Raw genomic sequence first — 12,340 nt, forward strand, 5'->3', positions numbered from 1 at the left:
CCCATGAGAAGTGCTGGTGGCAGGGCTCTTCAGCTTCTGGGCAATGAGGGCTCCCATCCCTGTTACACTTTCAGTAGGAAGCATCTCTGTCTGCAACCCCTCCAGGTGTAGTAAGAGAGGACTCAGACATAGGTGGAGTTTCTTGAGTAAATGTTAGCAAAAATATGCAAAAGGATGAGTATACACGATTTTAGCAGTAGAGAGAGCATCTCTGTCCTAGGAGACGAGAATGCAGACTGGATGAGCTGTAGTCTTTTTAGAAGGTGGTCACCATTTTTTTTTTTTTTCAATTAGGAAACTCAGTCAGTATGTTCCAAACTCAGTCAGCTATAAGCATGTACAGAAAATGGAATATGGTTTTCTACATAGAATATCTCGAGTGACTCTGTCATCTTTATAAAATTCCAAGTGAAATAACCCTCTTTGGATATTGTTTATATGAAAACTTGGACAAAGTAGACCCTTTTGGCTATAAATGTCAAGAACAGGTGCCCTGGCAGGTAAAGGCAGGTAAGCAGCCTCCATTTCACTGTTCTATAACCATAAAGTCTATTACTATCTGGGCACACTAACTATTGTTAAGTTTTGAGTTAGATAGTCAAGGATTATGGCAGAGAGTTTCAAGCCTTAAAGTGCATTGTGATCGCTTACTGAAGGTACCCCCAGAGACTCTGATTCAGCTAGGAAGGACTGGAATCTTTATTTTTAGCAAATGCCTAAGGCATTCTGATACCCATGTGACTCTATACTATTTACCTTAAGAAACACCAAACTAGGGCTTTGTGTTTCAGGAGATCATAACTGCTGATCTCTTGAATGAAGGAGGGAGGGATTAGGGTGAAGGGCAGAGGGGAGATACACATGGTATTCTTGATAGTTAAATCAAGAAATGAAAACCTCAGTGAGTAGCTTCTCCCTTTCTAAAAACTGCTCCAAAATGCCATGGTTCTCTAGAAGCTGTACCAAACAGGAAGCTACTGTGGGTAATTCCTTACAAATTTATAATCAGATTAAGGCGGAGGTCATTATGATAGAGACAGCAGGCAGGGAGTGTGCAGGGGTAGTGTGGTATCATCCTGCCATTCTCTTACCTCCAAAGCTATTATCGTTTACGAATGAAATGAGCACACTGCCAATTCTGACTCCAGGTCATTAACCAAGGAGGTAAATTTAATAAAATCCCAGACTAATCCAGACAATTGGTGGCCAACTAGGAACTTTCTCAGCATGTTCTTAAATTATATTCACTGTTGCAACATGCTGACGGATTCAAAATCAATTATCATGCTGGAGAATACTATGCATGAGTCAGAAGAAATGAGCTAGATTTGCATATGGCAGCATAGAGAGATCTCCAAAACAAAGGAGTGAATACAAAAATAAGGTACAGAATAAGATAGATAGTGAAATACCATTTACGGATATAACATGCATCGTATTCAGTGCTACCTGTTTTCCAAGCGGAACACATGTCTGAGTGATAGTAGATATACATGCATTAAATAGACTAAAGCAAGTGCCTATGTCGGAGGAAGGCAGATGGAGACTGGTGGTGAGGGATAAAGGAGAAAAACAACAAACAAACCAGACCAGCACCTTGTCACAGATCAGTGCTGACTCTGGATCTCGAATTGAGAAGTGGGATAGACTCAGTTCTCGGCCTCTTAGGAACAAAAGGAAAAATGTTAAAGACTCGACATCTGCCCTGAGGAATTGCAATTTGGTAGGAGTCACATGTGTGAAATAAATAAGACATTATATATTCATGAGTTAGATAGGAAGTACTATGATAGCTGAGAGAGTATAGAGAAAAAAGAAAAAAAAATGACAAAACTTTAAGACAAAAAAAAAAAAAAAAAAAGAGGAAAAGGCAAATGTTCTGTGGTGTCTGCCAATGGTCCTCAGAGGCATTCCACTGTGTGGCCGTCTTTGGAAGTTCCTTATTTTCACCATTTTTCCAACGGTCTCCAGGAACCAACATTAGTCTAGATCTCCCAATCCTGTCCCAGTTCCCAAGGACTGTCGTGTTTTACTTCATTCTTTTCCATACGCATCAGAGATATGATTGAACTTCGCTTAAATGAGGAAACTGTTATGTTAACCTAATTTCATTTATTTCTTCTTCTTTTTTGTACTGATTTTTTATACAAATTTTGAGTATAGGTCACACACCATGTTACAGTGGTTTCAGGCGTATAACATAGTGACTCGACAAGTTTATACCTTATGCTATGCTCACCACAAGCATAGCTACCATCTGTCCCCATACAACACCGTTACAATATCACTGGCTATATTCCTCATGCTGTGCCTTTTTTATTCCCATGACTTACTCATTCTGTAACTGGACCCCTCTATCTCCCACTCCCTTCCCTGGCTCTGTGAGGTCAGGCAATATTTGCAAAAATTTCCAATACCGAAGTGTGCTCTCCTATTGAACATCAGTTAAGGTGATGTTAACCGCTGGAGTAGATGTGCCCCCCGTATCAGAGGCTTAAAAGTGATGTCACAGTACAATGACGGCTCTCCTGGATTGTTGGCTCTCCTCCACGCAGTGACTCAGAAACCCAGTTTCGTCAGTCGTGAATCTGTGCCATGTTATACACATGAATCTCAGTCTGCCCTGGGAGCCTTTCCTGCTCCAGCCAGGTAGAGGAGGAAAGAAGATGCAAGATTATGTTTGAATATGTTTGTCCAGGATTGGAGGAAACATTACGTTACTTCTTATTCCCAGACCATTGACGAGAGTTCAGTTGTAGAACTGTCAGGAAGGCTGGGAAAGGTAAATATATTTGTATGCTCAGATACATGGGGAGATGGGTCTGCTGAATAACTTCTATGTATTTGTTTATTTGCTTGTTTGTTTCTTTATTTGCATCCATCTCTTATTCATAAGAGGTGTAGAAACAGGGACTGATAAAGGTAATGGGAAATATACCTTTGATTCCACTTGATATATTTGATGTGTTTAACCAGAAGTTGGGCAGAGAATCTGTGCCTTTTGAAAGTCTTCCTCATCAACATTTACTGACCATAAAATGAAGAAAGTTTCATGGACAGAACAGCTGTACGAATTAGAAGGTCTAGTAATCCTTCACTAGAAAACATATTCTTGTATGTGCCCCACAGGGGTAATACTCAGCGTTACCCCTCTCCTCCCTTCAGCTGCCTTTCTGACTCCTCTGAGCCAGCATCTAGATGTCTGAATCTTCCAGCCTTGGCCAAAGTTTTTAGATTTTACCCCGAGCTGCCCACACCTTTGAGACTTGCCTGACTCTTTATGCCTCAGCTAATTCCTTTGGCCTCCACTTCTTGACGGCCTGAATTTCTCTGCCTACTTGTTTCAACCCAGGCTGTGCCTGTGTGAACTTTCCTTTTAACTTGTATGAGTCAATAACGGGCTGTCTCCTGAGACATAGCTACATTCTGGGTTGTGATAGAAGTCCTGCTTATACTATAAATCCTTACATAAGACTTATTATATAAGTCCTGCTGAGCACTATTTTGTTGTTCTCTTCATCTCAATGTGATTATGGTATATACTAATTGCTGGGATTCCTATGTGAAATCACTACAAAAGAGCTTAATATTTTATCCTACATATATTTGCCCTTGATGAGAAAAGTGCTGAGTCATCTAGGTAGTTCAAGTAAAAATTTGAATTTGAATCATGAAAGGAAGTTCTCCTGGGGACATTTGCTCCAGTGTTTCTGCCGCGCATTCAGAAATTTGCTCATCATATTTGGTAACTGTTCAAAATTCTCTGGAGGGAACTGAGACAAGTTTTCAACATAGGAAAATTCATGTGACTGAGTATAAACTTTATTTCTTTGGCCAGCCTGATGTCTACAATATGTGCAGCCTGGTAATCAATTCATGATGCAAATATTGGTAATATAGGGGCGCCTGGGTGGCTTGGTCGGTTGGGCGTCCGACTTCGGCTCAGGTCATGATCTCACGGTCGGTGAGACCTGAGCACCGAGCCCCGCGTCAGGCTCTGTGCTGACAGCTCAGAGCCTGGAGCCTGTTTCGGATTCTCTGTCTCCCTCTCTCTCTGCCCCTCCCCTGTTCATGCTCTGTCTCTCTCTGTCTCAAAAATAAATAAACGTTAAAAAATTAAAAAAATATTGATAATATATCTCTTTCTTACACATTTGCATGAACTAATCAATCATATATAGTGCAATAATTTTTTTGTCTTTGATTGATAAAGGTTAGGTACCAGTAAACAATAGCTTGTGGGTCAAATTCAGCCCCATGCCTGTTCTGGTAAAGTTTTACTGGAACACAGCAATACTTATCTCTTCACATATTATCTATGGCTGTTTTCATTATATGGCGGCAGAACAGAGTAGTTGTAACAGAGGCTGGACGGTCCTCAAAGTCTGTAATATTTAGTCTCCCACCCTTCGCAGAAAAAATTTGCCTGCTCTCACTTTAGCAGAATATATTGAAAGCATATGATTCCTAACACTGAGCAGATGGCCAATAAATGAGTTTTCTATTCCAATCTTCCTTTGCTTATATTATTTCTTCTACCTGGAATGCTGTGACTCTTCAATCATTTCTTTCTTTATTCACAAGTATTCATCATGTGCCTGTTATGTGGGAGGCACTGCTTTGGTGCTGGGATAGTGTAGATAACAGAATCGACTGTCTTCATGGACCTCACATTCTACTCGGGTGGGGAGACACAAGCGGATGTACAACATCATGTCTCCTTCTGATTCATGCCATGAAAGTAAATAAAGCAGGTACAGAGGTCTCTCTGCCTGTTTAATTCGTATTCAACCCTAAAGTCTTGCAAAGCCCAACTTCCTTCACGAGATCATCCTTGGTCTCCCCATTTGCTCATTGCCTCTTTCCCTCTCTGTAAAGTCCCAGCTCTTTTTATTTGGTGTTTTTAAGGCGTTTATGTCATTCTACCATCAACTGGAGCTCTTTGTTGATGTTTTTCTTCTCCACCATAGATTGCGAGGCCACCATAGATTGTGAGGTCATAACAATGAGGCAATTTTTTAAATTTCTCAACAGCAACTAACACGGTGTCTGAAAATTGCTAGGAAATCGGTATATATCAAAATACAGATCTACCAATGGAGGTTTGTAGTACACAACATTTTGATGCGTCTGCATCTCAGTCTGTAGTCTTCCTGAGTTTGTGACCATCACTGTGACCCATCATCATGTGTACCAATGGAAAGAGGGACTTTCCCATATTTTCAGAAGCTGGGATCTCTTCAGGAATTAACTACACCCACAAGTCCGTTTGGGCCATAAGATTTATCTTTTCTCTTGATAAAGAAATGAGATAACTTTTTCTTAATTGATTACACCCTGAATTTACCCCAGTTAAGAGGGAAAAATTCAACCTGGCTCTGCAGGTTGACCTCACTGCGCCCAGGAGCAGTGACGTCGGGTAGCTCCACGCCCAGGCCTGCAGCCTTCGAGGGTGGCTGGGTGCTTCAAGAGGATCAGGAGAACATCAACCCCGAGAAGGCAGAGCCCGCCCAGCAGCCTCCCGCCCGCCCGGGCTGGAAACCCACGCCTCCCAGCACCACCGTAGAGCCGAAGACAGGATGGGTTGCACTTCTTAAGGATCTTCCTCTAAATGATGAGCATGCACCTGTTCCTCCCTGGAAAGCCAACAGTCAACAGCCTGCCCTTACCATTCACGTGTATGAAGCGGAAGAAGAGACACAAAAGAGGCCACCTCCATCTAGAAACAAAACAGAACATGAAAATGTCCTGGCTTTTAGCTCAGCTATTACTTTATCAGGGCCAAGAAAACTGCTGGTACCCCTTCATTATCCAGTGGATGGTAGTTCTGAGTCACCGCATACTATGGGCAAGTTGCACTAGAAGACGAAAGCCAGTGGGTGTTCCTGAAGTGACAGGTAGCCATGAGGACATTCACACATACCTTAGGGAAGTGGAGGTTATATGTAAGCCTGAAGTGGGCTACATGGAGAAACAGCCAGACGTCACTAACAGTAGGAGGGCTATGCTTGTGGACCGGTCCATCAAAGTAGGAGAAGAATGTAAACTACAGAATGAGACCCTGCATTTGGCTGTAAACTACATTGCTGGGTTCCTTTCGCCCACGTCGGCTTGGCATTGGCAGGAAAATTTCAGCTCTTGGTGGTACCCGCTGCTGTGCTGTTAGCCTCCAAGTTTGAAGAAATGCACCCCAGAAATAGCAGAGTCTGTGCACATCACAGGTGATACCTATACCAAGAAACCAGCCCTGAGGACGGAGCACCTAGTTATGAAGGTACTTTGCTTTTGACCTAGCCACACCAAGACTTTTTCTTACCTGATGCTTTCTGCACCAGCAGTCTGCAAACCACAAAGTTGAAAGTTTGGCAATGTTTTTGGGAGAATTAACTTTGATGGATGCTGACCCACACCTAAAGTATTTGCCATCAGTGATTGCTGGAGGGGGCTTTCATTTAGCACTCTACAGTCGCAAGACAAAGCTGGCCTGAAACTTTAGTTCCAAAGACTAAAGATATATACCCTGGAAGGTCTCCATCCCTGTCTCGTGGACCTTCACCAGATCTACCTCAGAGGACCACAGCATGCACAACAGTCCATAAGAGGAGAGAACAGAAGTTCAAAGTATCTTGGTATTTCTCTTCTCGAGCCACCAGAGACAATAAATGTGTAGCAGTGAAGACTGCCTTTGTTTTCTACCATGTAAATAACTCATTGTATACGGTGTCCAGCTTTTCTAAGGTTTTAAGTTTATAATCATGTCTAAATACAGAAGTTAGTTATAAGGCCAAGTACAAATTATGGTATGCATTACATTTTAAATGGTTTTAATTTGTATCTTTTGTACATGTAACTATCTCAGATATTTGGCTGATTTTAAGTGATTTTGCTAAAGTATTAATGATGCCAGCTGTCATCATAATGGGAATTAGTAAATGGATTTGGGGAATTTGAAAAAAAAGGAAGAAAGGGAAGAAGTTGAAACAAGTAGTTACCAAACAGGTAATTAGATGAGAAATTCTTGGCTTTCTGTTGCTGTGTTAAAACACACACACACACATATGCATGCACACACACACACACCCTTCGGAGCTCATGGGCTGGTCTGTTGGGAAGAAAATCGGTTACTTTGTTGGAAAGAAACCAGCTCTGGCGGTTGCATTAATCAGTGCTTAGAGATCAGCCAATTTCTCCCATGCGTGGGATGAATGGGGTTATTCAGGAAAGGGCATCTGGGCAGGAAATGGAGGAGTTGTAACTAACAGAGCCGGGCTAGCCCCTGAGAGTGGAAGGGAGATCTGTCATCAGAACAAATGAGTATCAGCGAGGTGAGGGAGAGGCCAAAGGTGCTTCTAGAAGGTGAGTGAGAAGGAAATGAAAGGTTGCAACCTGTTATCAATTAGCAGAGTTCTTGGGGCAAAGCCACGAGCAGAGACAGGCTGTGGGTCACAGGAGTCCTGTATCACGCTCATCACTGAGCCTCCATGGAAAAGATGCGTCTCTGTGTGTGACCTTTGTCCTAGAAGTGACTTATTGCCTCATTCTCATCAGCACCATTACCAACAGTCCCCACTATTTCTCAGCACTAGGAGGAAAGAGCCAGTAGTGAGGTTCTGTAATGGCTAATAAAACTATAAAATTCCTAGATGCCTTTAGCTTCTATCTCTGGATACCCAATTTAACAGAAATAGAAAAATCTGGAAATTTCTGTTCACTGCGGGAGTGTTTCTATATTGGAGACATGACAGCAGCCAAATTGCCATGGGAACTTTGGTAAGATTCTTTCCTCAGCCCACAGTATAAGCCTTCTCTTTGAACTCGGGAGGGTTTCCTGGATGACCCAAACTTGTTCCCACTGTGCTGCAATCACACGTCCTTGAACAAAGCCATCCAGGACTCTGGTCTCTTGGGATGCAGGCTGTGTTCTTGAGGAACAACCTGTTTTCTGGAACAACCTGCAGACACCTGGGACAGGAGCAGCCTCTGGGACAGATAGTGTAGCACGTGGTCAGGCAGTGGGTTTGCCTGCCCTGTGGGTTTATATCCCTGTGTGTTTCAAGGCTTTCCCGTGAGGGTTGTACCTGCAGAGTCTCATGTTCGTGCATATTGATAAGATGAGACTGATTTCATTCCTAGGATCCTATGTCCATATTTCTAGTAAAGTCTAAGTTTCCCAGATGAGCTAGTAGGAAAACAAAAAAATGTGATCTTTGGAATGTAAAGATAATCCCTATGCACTATTGATGAGCTTATGGCTATCTATAATGACAAACAATAACATTTTCCTTGTAGTAAATATACGTACCTTTGTATACTATCAATATTAGCAATGTAATAGCAATTATTAACTGAATACTTACTATGTGTCTGGCACTAATTGCAAGCACTTTAAAAATGTAACATTTACAATAACACTATGAGGTAAATACTAATATTATCTCCATTTTACAGATGAGAAAAGTGAGGCTTAGTTTCAATAACTTTTGCAAAGACTTCTGGCTAGCAAGAGGCAGATTCTATAAACCTAAATCCAGAACGCTGCCTTGTAGCCTCCATGTTATAATCACTCCTGTTTGCACAACTAAAAAGTGAAGGAATGGGGCTTCAAACCCAGACAATCTGACTCAGAGTCGTCACTGTTTCTTGTGCACTACGTTTATATTTTTATCTGTGTTTACACATATTTTCACCAGATGTATCGAATCAGGTGCTAGCTCTTTTTCGACTTGGGGACAGGTGGAGGTTAGAAGAATTCACAGCCTATTGCTTAGTAGCTAGGGACTGTCTGGTATAGATGAGTTATACACATTTATGGGAAAATGAGACTTTGTATTTATTGTATTTCCACGTAGAAAGAATCACAGGCATTTTTTAAAATTCATACTTGTCAACAAATGTGGCAGCAAGATTGCAACGATATGTATTTCAAGCACTACCCAGCTGCACTGATATTCTTGAGACTGTGCAACGATGGATTCAACTCTAAGAGGGAAAAGAAAAATACAGTCGTGAGGAGTGCGGGCATTGTCAACGATGTCTTACCTGAAATGATGAACTTATTAACATTATGTATAATTTATGAACAATTTAATCTATGACTTTTCAAAGTTATCTAAAATGTTTCATAGGTCAGACTTGTTTGGCTGGATCTGTACTATAAGAATGTAACAGTAAGAGAGTCTTCATCTTTCTTTATATTCAATGTCAGGAAACAGAGAGGGTTTATAGTTTGTGATTAAAAATTAGAAATAGTCAAATGCAGCCAGCTTACTTGAAGCATTTTCTTCCACGTGATGAACCAGCAGATAGCTTTTCTGCTTAGCTAACAAAGAGAAGGGGTTTACAGCACGGTTTCTGGAACAAAGGAATTTGAGATCGAAGTACTCTGCTTCATAATTTTCCTTTAATGCAAACAAAGTGAATTCATTCTCTGATTTAATCATTTCCACTCTCAAATATGTGACTTATAGCATTCTCTTTCCACAGAATTTGCCAAAGGTTTATTTAAGGCATGTCTTAGTTTGAATCTAAAATTCCACGAAGTAAACAAGCCGATAGGCCCTGGGCAAAATGCTGAAGTAGGATTCTTTAGATCCTGAGTCCAGTCTCTTGCCCTTCTGTCTGTTTCTATCTGTACCATTCTGCAAGCCCATCGGAAAGGTGCTGAGGCCCTCAGGGTAGTGGTCCATGTGGTAGTCATTCGTTCAATGGATACTTTTGTCTGCCTTCCAGATACATGGTAGATTGCACTTCCTGGCTTGCTTGGAGTTTGGTGGGGCCATGTGACCAGTTCTGGCCAATGAGTTTTATTTAGATATGTATGTCATTTCTTATCAGGGCATTGCCAGTGTAGCACCCTCCAGAACTCTCTTTCCCTCTGCTTCTCTCTCCCTCAGTGAGGAGCATTATATAACTGTCCTATCAGCCAGATTTGTAGAATAGGGGTGTCTTGGAAGAGAGCTGATGCAGGGATCACGTACCATGAGCAAGAAATCAAGTTTCTCTTCTTAAACCACTGGGATGTGGTGGTTCTGGGTGTTACCAGAACATAAGCAAACCTGCTGCGGGACCAGTATTACCTGTTAGATGTGTGGAATAGCCAAGCCTAAGAATCATCAAGATAGTCCTGAGGAACAATAAGATGGAGGGATAGAAGACTTTCTTCATATATTAAGCTTTATTATAAAGCTATAGTAATTAAAACGGTGCAGTATTGTTAATATCATAAACAAAATAGACAATGATAGAAAAACCAGAGCTCAGAAGCAGCCCCAACTGTGCAGGGGAATTCTGTATTTGACACAGGTAGTGTTGCAAATCACTAAGGAAAAATAGAATTGTCAAGAAATGGTGCTGGAAAAGGTGGTTTCCATAGTGGGGAAAAAATAAACTTAGTTCCGTAACTCATACACAAAAAATAATTCCCAAGTGCTTAAGAAGTTAGATGTGAAAGATAAAATTTTTAAATTTCATTGGAAGCTTTGAGTAGGGAAAGAATTCTTAAAGGAGATAAAAATGATTGATGATGTAGATTACATTAAAATTAAGAAATCAAGTGCTTCTATCAAAATATGTGGAATGATAAGTCACATGTAGCAATGCATATACTTTGCAAAAGATTACTTATTGGAAAGAAAAAGACAACAGAATGATAATTCACTTCATAGGCATAAGATCACAGCCATTTCCCCCAAAGAGGAAGCACAAATGGCAAAGAGATAAACACACACACACACACACACACTCAAACCGGGAGAATGAACATTAAGTGCATATAAAATCTCAAAAATTAAGAAGTCTGTCAATACCAAGTATAGATGAGGATGTGATGTATAGGAATTCTCATTCACTTTTTATAGGAGTGTAAGTTGGTACAACTACTTTGGAAGACAATTCTTTCATTCTTGTGTAAAGCTGGACATTTCATTACAACTGAGTAACTTCACTCACAGGTGTCATGAAGAAATACTTCATGTAGTAAGTTGCAGGTGATGGTAGAACCATCACGGACAGCATTGTAGCAGTGAGAAGTATGGGGAGATATTGGTCAAAGGCTACAAAGTCTCTGCAGGTTGAGCAGGTTCTGGAGATCTGATGTACAGTGTCGTGATTATACTTAAAATACTATATTTTATGCTTGACATTTGCTAAATTAAATGTTCTCACTGAGCACACACAAAATGATGATTACGTGAGGTGAAGGATATGTTACTTAGCTTTATTGTGATAATCTTGCAATGTGTGTGTATCTCACAACATGGTGTATATCATAAATACATAGAATTTTTATTTGTCAATTATGGATTGATAAAGCTGGGGGGAAAAAGACAAATGCAAGAATGTTCTGAGAAGCACTGTTTGTAAGAGCAAAAATTCTGAAACAATCAAACTGCCATTGACAGGAATATGATTAATTGTGGAATATTTTTTAAATGTGGGTGAAAATAAATGAATTTAACATTCACTTGAATGTTCATTCAGGTGAATTCATCATTATAGATGAATACTTGAATGCTGAATGAGAAAAATAAGTCATAGAATAATCCACACAGCAAGATAACATTTTAAAAAATGTTTAAAAACAAGAACAACTAAACAATATATTGAGAAGGAAGCGAGGGAATGAATGAGTTAGGGAAAGGGCATGTACAGATACAGTGATTTTGGTAATACTCCAATTGTTAAGTGGGTGATAGTTTCATACATGTTCATTTTTTATTGTACTTTCTCCTTTATGTATGTATTACATATGGTATAATTATATATGTGAAAAAATATAAAATAGTTATCTCATGTATATTTTGCCAAAGATCTCATATAGGAAGAATTTTTCAACTAAATATCCAATGAAGTTTAAACAAAAGATATCTCTTCATTGGGAATCTCTTTCCAGCAAGAAGAAAATTCTTCATTGTCTGAGCACCTTTTAACAGTGATCAAAATTAGAGTTGTCGCTCCCAACATCCTTTATTTCTGATTTCGTTGTTCATGAATGCCTCTGACGTTCGCAAATGGTAAATAACAGAAAAATTCTTCCCCTGGCAGCCCATTCTTTTCCTCCTTTTTTTCCTCCTCTTCTTCCTCCTGTCTCTCTTTTCTTTCCATTTCTTTAATTTCAAACCAATTATTTATCATTTGTTGCTTTATAGTTGTTATTGATTTTTCTTAGCTGGATATACATCATTTCTAAGATATTTGTCCCTAAAATACTTCTTTTTTTCCAATTTAGAACACCTTCCTCAGATGATAGCTTATCTTTTCAATGTTTTCATTTAACATTTCAGGTCATTCTTCCATGCCTCTGTGTCAGAGCGTGGAATTTCCCTGGAACTCCACAAACTAC

General features: G+C 40.1%; 1 pseudogene; it reads left to right on the top strand.

Annotated features, from left to right (window-relative positions):
* Positions 1-1,522: 1,522 nt before the first annotated feature.
* LOC132665012 (cyclin-A2 pseudogene) lies at positions 1,523-6,670 on the top strand (annotated as a pseudogene).
* The last annotated feature ends 5,670 nt before the right edge of the window (positions 6,671-12,340 follow it).

This window comes from Panthera onca, chromosome D3 (genome assembly GCF_046562875.1).
Source record: "Panthera onca isolate mPanOnc1 chromosome D3, mPanOnc1 haplotype 2, whole genome shotgun sequence".
NCBI lineage: Eukaryota > Metazoa > Chordata > Mammalia > Carnivora > Felidae > Panthera > Panthera onca.